Here is a 7,098-nt window from a genome sequence, read left to right as displayed (position 1 = left end):
CTTATTAATGAGGACATTTGGTCCTTGCTTCCTCTTCCTTTGCCAGCCTGGGGTGGTGAGAGCAGAAAGGCCTATCATGGGTTTTCCACTGGGAGCCAACTCAGTGGCCAAGGCAGAGTCCCGGCCCAGCAAGAGCCCCAGGAAAATGGATGTGCTGTCTCAGAGTGACCCAGAGTGAGTCTGTCACACTCGCACCCCTTCTTCTTTCAGATCCCGTCAGACACCCGGGAGCCTCTACATCCACATCCTTTCCACCCCGACATCCAGCAGTCCGAGAACCTCAGCGAAGCCACCCGTCAGGACCAGCCAGGTCTGGACAAGCCCCACACCTCTGTGCCCACCGCCCCAGTGAAAACCAGCAACCTAGGTGGAGGGGATGCTTTTTAGCATCTGTCCAGCCCACATGCCAACTCTTAATGGCTAACAAAACCATGGCATGGCAGGGCTGGAAGTGTCCCCAGATGCAATCTTTTACAGATTTCTCATTATAAAGAAGGGGAAGCAGAGGCCCAGAGCCAGGAAGGACTTACTCAAGAGTGGATAGAGAATGGGTGCGACGCTCTCCTCTGGGGAAGTCTAGGTACAGGGAAACGGTTGGTCCCTCCTTTCTCCAATGACCCTGCAAAATCCCTTGCTGATATTATATTACAAGAGACACTCCTCTGGAATAATATGGTTTGGTCTTTTTATAATAAAATTTGAAAATCAAAGTGTCTTCACCTCAAAAAGATAAATCCCCCAAAGTGAAAACAGAAGCACTACAGTGAGCTGGAGGCGGCACATGTTTTACAGGCAGTAGTCCTGCTCAAAATCTCTTCATTCAATCAATGTGTATTGGTGACGTGAGTACCACAGATGCAGCCCAAGATTCCTCATTCAGTGAGGAGTCACCAAACAGGGAATCTGCATCCCCCCTATGCCTCAACCCCATTTGCACCATCTAACTGCACTGTGGCCATACTGAATGTCTGACCACTCCCTGAACAAACTGCCAATTCCTCCTGCCTTGGGGTCTTTGCACTCACCACTGTCACAACCTGGGACAGTCTAATATCCCTGTTGTCACTTGACCAATTCTTGCTCAGCCTTCAAGGCTCAGTCCAGACATTTCCTTTTCTGGGAAAACTTCTCTACTTACTTTTCTATTTCCCCAAACAGACCGTGGGCTTCATGCCTGTCTTGTTCACAGCTATATTTCCAATACCTAGCACTGGTACCTAGTACCAGTCTCTGGTACATTGTAGGTGTTCAATACATATTTTTTGAATGAAAGAATAATGATGAGTATGAGAGAAGTCTAAGACAAAAGTCCTCCCCCCATAAGGGGAGAAATAACACACATTAAAAAGTAAATTATAATATAGCACTAGCTCTAGGGGAAAAAAACACTGAAAAAAAGAATTAAAGCTAAGAAGTCAATCAAGGAAATAAAATGAAACACTAAATAGATTAAAAATGTAGGCAAGTAGGAACAGAGGGATAAATAGAAAACAAGTAGCAAGCCAATAAATTGAAACCCAACCATACCAATAATTACATTAAATATAAATGGACTAAACATTTCAATTAAAAAAACAAAGACTGTCAGACTGAATATAAAAACAAGATCAGACGATTGGCTGCCCATGAGAAGTATATTTTACATGGAAAGACACGGTGGAAAAGGAACGTCATGTTTATAGTAAGAAGAAAATACAGAGAGATAAGTTTATGATCTTAGGATAGGGAAGAATTTCTTAAAGCAAATTCAAAACATAAGTCCAAAGTAAAAGCTTAATAAATTTTACAACACTGAAATTATAGGTAACTATTAATCAGAAGACATAATTTTTAAGAGACGCAACATGCTAATATAAATGTGATGCATTTAACTGCAAAGAATTAGTATGCAGAATTTATAAGGAATTCTCAATACATCAATAGTGGAAGGACAAATAATTGTAAAAGTGAGCAAAAGGCAATTGACAGATGACCCAAGTTAAAAAAGCTCAATCTCTAAGTACCAGGGAAGTATGAATTAAAACCACAATCACAATAACAGCCATTTCTCATTCTTTATGTAGGCATTATTAAAGAGCCTAAAAATTGTGAGTCTTGGCATATGTGTGGAGCACAGCAGCTTTTAAACCCTGCTGGTGGGAATATAAATTGAGCAACTAACTTATAAAGCAATTTGGCATTACCTAGACAAGTTAAAAATCATCTTACTATAGGCAGCAATTATCCTCTTAATTGTCTACATGCCCCGGAGACATTCTGCGTGTTGAAGCAGTGACATACAGAGTGGCCACAGAGCTCGAGGCTCCCTTCCACTCTCCCAGGTCTCCCCTGCCTGCTAGCCTCTCTGGCGTCGACACTGAAGTTCAATCTAGGAAAACACAAGGGAACAGTCTCCAGAGGATGAAACCTCGTTTAAAAATATCTTTTAAAATACCCAGGAATATTTGTAGCAGTTCCACTTATATCTTCAGCATCCATGAATAGAAAAATGGATGAATAAATTGTGTAATGTGAATACAATATTTTACTATTTGACACTAAAAATGAATGAACTAAGTCCACATATCAACCTGTGTGTATATCACACATGATAAATTGAGAGGGGGGAAAAAACAAGTTGCAGAAAAGTACACACACTCTGGTACCATTGGGATAAAGTTCACATACTTTCACATCAATAATACATTTTATTTACCAGTAACTATATTTGTAGTAAACTTTCACTACTCCAAGTACTGATGTACTCCAAGTACACGATGACTTTTATTGGAGAATGACATCAGAAACCAAGATCCCGGTGACAGGTCTGTTTATTCTTTGTTACCGGTGTGTGGCTGCCTCCAGGCCCTCTCGGCTGGCAGAGCGAGGGGATATGCATGCACATTAGCTAGTGCATAAACACATATCTGTAAATGTTTCTGTGTGGAACCATCTGTATCTATTTTAAGCTAACCATGCGTTCATACTAATCCTCCAACTTTGATCATTACCGTAATTACCATAATTCCAGCCTCCCCCCTTGCTTATCTGTAAACTCCACTTCTAAAAGTGAGAAACCTGGCTCTTCCCATCCGCCAGCTCTTTACTTAATTGTTCAGTTAAATGCACATGTACAGTAGTATCAGAATTGTCAACTCAGGACCCTGTGAGAAACAATTAACTAGAAAATGATACTTCCACGAGTACAGGGCAGTAGGGAAAAGGGAAAACATAGTAGCTTTCCAGTGGAGAAACCTGGCAAACGTCACCTCAGCCAGGTGAACAAGGTCACCATCAACAGTGACAAGTCACGCTGATAGTAAAACTCTCAATATCATGTAATGAGAATGACACTTCACCTGTGGTCTTCCTCCCAAAAACCCATAACCTCAGTCTAGTCATAAGAAAAACACAATCCAGACTGAGAGACTTCCACAAAATACCTGGCCAGGTACTCCTCAGAACTGTCACGGTCATCAAAAACAGGGCAAGTCTGAGAAACTAGCACAACCAAGAGGAGCCTGAACGTAAAGTGCTGTCTTGGAAGAGATCCTGGAACAGAAAAAGGATGTTGGATAAAAACTAAGGAAATCTACCAAAGTATAAATATTGGTTAACAGCGTATCAATACTTGTTCATTAATTATAATACATAGACCATAGTAATGTAAGACGTTAATACTGGGGGTAAGCAGATGTGGGTATATGGGAACTCTCTGTACTATCTTCACAATTATTTTGTAAATCTAAAACCATCTTCAAAAAATAAAGTTTATTTTTAAGAAATGAGTGGGAAAGCTATACATCAAATTCAAGATGATGGTTACTTCTGGGGATAGGAAAACAAGATCCAGAAATTACACAGGGATCCTCCCATCTTATTGTGATATTTAATCATAATTTTAAGAATGTAAACCCTGAAACCAGGCTGTCTGCACTGAGTGTGGCTGAGAAATGCAGACCTGTGGTGCAGAGGCCAGTGTGGTCTGGGATGAGGATGGGGTGAGGGGGGCGGGAGGCTGTTGCTGGGTGGTTGGAAAAGAGTGGAGAGGAGAGAAGAAGAGTTTGAGAAAAAGCCCAGCAGAGGTTTTTGGCTGAGACCAGGGTGTGCGTGGCACCTGAGCAGTAAGGCTGTTAGGGGAACCCAGTCCTGGGCAAAAGTCCCCCTGGAGAGACTCCCCCAGGAGACTTCCATGTGTTTGTTTACCAGAAATCCCTTCACAGCTTTCTCTACCCAAGGCACCAGCCCCGCCTTTTCTGCAGTTGCTGCTGGGAGGCGTGGAGGGCTGTGAGCTACTGCAGGGACGCTCAGGCTGAGAAAAGCAAGACATCGGCCTCTCACCCTCGCGCAGGTCCTTGGCTGTGTGAACACACGGCAGCCCTGGCCACGGAGAACCAGGCTCAGCCCTTGGGCACAACCTTGCTTCCCCAAGTTCATCCTCCCCGTCCCTGCCGCGCACGGCGTGGGTGGACAGTCAGCTGCAGTCCCTGATCAGCTGCCCATGACCTCCCGCTGGCTGCTGGGCCCCTGCTCTGCCCTCCGTGACCTGAGCAAGGCAGAGGTAGGAGAGCAGATTAGCTGACGAAGAAGAAAGAGCTCACAATAAGCTTAGAAACGCCGCTGAAATCATGCTGGGGAGAAAGAGTCACAGAATCCAAGAATTGAGAGAAGACATGAGACATGGCAACACAGCTTCTCGTGCGAGAATTTCTCTCTGCCAACCACAGGCGTTGGCAACAGCCCCCAGCCACTTCCTCTCACACAGCCCTGGCGCAGTGTTGCTGCAGGAAACGTGTGGCCTGCCTGCGTTCGCGAGGAAATACCAGACAAACCCAAAGGAGCATTCCACGGACGGGCCTGTGCTCTTCAAAATGCCAACACCATGCACGACAAAGAAAGGCGCGGAAACGGTCCAGAATAAAGGACACTAAACAGACGTGACAGCTAAAAGCAATACTCAATCCTGGATTGGATCCTGGACCAGGAAGAATAAAATTCCTATAACGAACACTGTTGGAACAATTGGTGAAATTTGAATATGGACTATGGGTTATATAATAATCTTTTATCAAAGTTAAATTTCCTGATTTTGATAATTGCACAATTTGATAATGAATAATTTTGACAATTATTGTTATACAACAGAACGTCTTTGTTCTTGGGGAACACACACTGAAGTTTTCAGGGATGATAAAGCAAAATGTCTGCAATTTACTAACATTTTCAAATGTGTTGGGAAAAAAACAATGACGCACAGAGAGAGAATTCCAGAGCAAACCCGGCCACGTGCAGCTTGTAGGTCTCAGTGGAGGGTGGTTGGGATTTCTTAGTATGAGTCCTGCTACCTTTCCGTAAGTTTGAAATCATTTCAGAATAAAAAGTTAAGCATTTTCTAAAGAAAAGCCCGAAAGGGGCTGATGTTTTTCCCACCGTGGAGTCAAGCGCACTTTCCCTGCAGCACTTCCCGGCTCTCACGCAGACGACATCGGTGCCCTCCGACACTTGAGGACAACTCCCGCCCGGTCACCCAGTGGCTGTTTCTCTCTTATCCAGGTTGAACATTCCCCAGCCCTGGGTCCTCATCCGCCTTTTCACAGGGTGGGACTCATCACTGGTGGAGAATTCGTACCTATAACTTCTATTTTGCGTTCACTTTTCCAATGGCAAATGGTCCTGGCAGCAGGGCGCCATCAGCTCCATCTCGAGGGGTGCTGAGTCCAGGATGTCAAACCCGAGAAGCCTCCCTGGCCTGGCTGGACCATCGGAGTGCATGGGAGGTTGGGGCTGAGAGGTACTTTCTCCGAGCACTCCCGGGGGATGCAAAGTTATGATTACCTAAGCCGGCTTGGAAGCGTTGCAGCTGGAGCAGCACTTTGCTAAATTTGGCAGCCCCGGGAGGGGGTGGGGGATGAGACTTTTTTAAATCAGGAAGCTTGCTTTGGCTAACGTCTCTATCCCGTCTGTCACGCCATCCTCTGCCAGGACTGAGGAGCTGCCTGGGGTGAGAAATCTGCTTGCCGGCAGTCACGGGCCAGGGTGGGTGGGGGAAGAGCAGACAAGAGCCGGGAGAAACCAGCACCTGCCCAGGCCAGGGCCCCTGCCGCCGTCATGACTCTGTTTCTGGCATGACTTTTTCCACTCGGAGCCCCTGAGGGTTGGTAGGAAACGCCACAAAGTCCCTGGTGCACCCCACTGCCTGCAGGCAGGGGGTTCCTAACCTAACCTCAACAGACTGGACAGGCAGAAACAGCAAGGACTCTGTTTAGAGCAGAGGACACAAACTGGTGGATTGTGGACCATATAAAACTTGCAGGTCCACTTTTTTTTTTTTGGCTTGTACAGTTTTTAAAAATTTTTTTCAATTTGTGGAAAACATTCAAAAATTGAGATATTATATTTTTCCAAAGAAGATGTCTAGCTTTTGTCAAACAACCAAGCTCTGCATGCTCACGTGGCTACAGTCAACTCCCATTGAGCAACCCCTTCTGGACAGGGTATGCATGCCTCAGTTTCCCCAGTCCCCGCTGCTCCTCACTGCCTCCCTTCTTCTGCGACTGTGCGTCACTTGGCATTTAGCATCACGTTTGCACTGTCGTTTTCTTTATAGTGCCTCCTGGAATCGTTTTCTCTATCCTTGTCTTTATCCAAAGTGAGAGAGCAAACGATGTCCACAGGGCATCTCAAGAAGAAACATTTTCCACACCTACCCACGTTGTGTTCCATTTCTGCCCCCTTTAACCCAGGAAATCAACAATTTCGTGTTTGAGAATTGGATTCCCAGCCTGCGCTGGTGCCATGGTGGAAGCCCGTCCTTAGGACTCCCCTGCATCAACGAAATGCAGACACAACTTTGATCCTAACAATTCGGCCAGATAAGAGACCGTGGCCCTACTTCTTTCTTAATGAATCCATTCTTAATTCAAAGCCACCCAAATTACCAGTATCTGATGGTCTCAGACTTTCCCCACAACTCGCTCAGCCCCTTCCTCCATGCCTGCCCCGTCCCCAGCACAGAGGGCAGCTGTGGGGAAGCGCCTGGCCTCTCCGGAGTCTGTCCCCACACGCACGCACGCACGTGGGGGCAGCCTCTCCGGAGTCCGTCCCCAGCACGCACGTGGG

This window comes from Eulemur rufifrons, chromosome 23 (assembly GCF_041146395.1).
Source record: "Eulemur rufifrons isolate Redbay chromosome 23, OSU_ERuf_1, whole genome shotgun sequence".
NCBI lineage: Eukaryota > Metazoa > Chordata > Mammalia > Primates > Lemuridae > Eulemur > Eulemur rufifrons.
Note: the sequence above shows the minus strand (reverse complement) of the source record.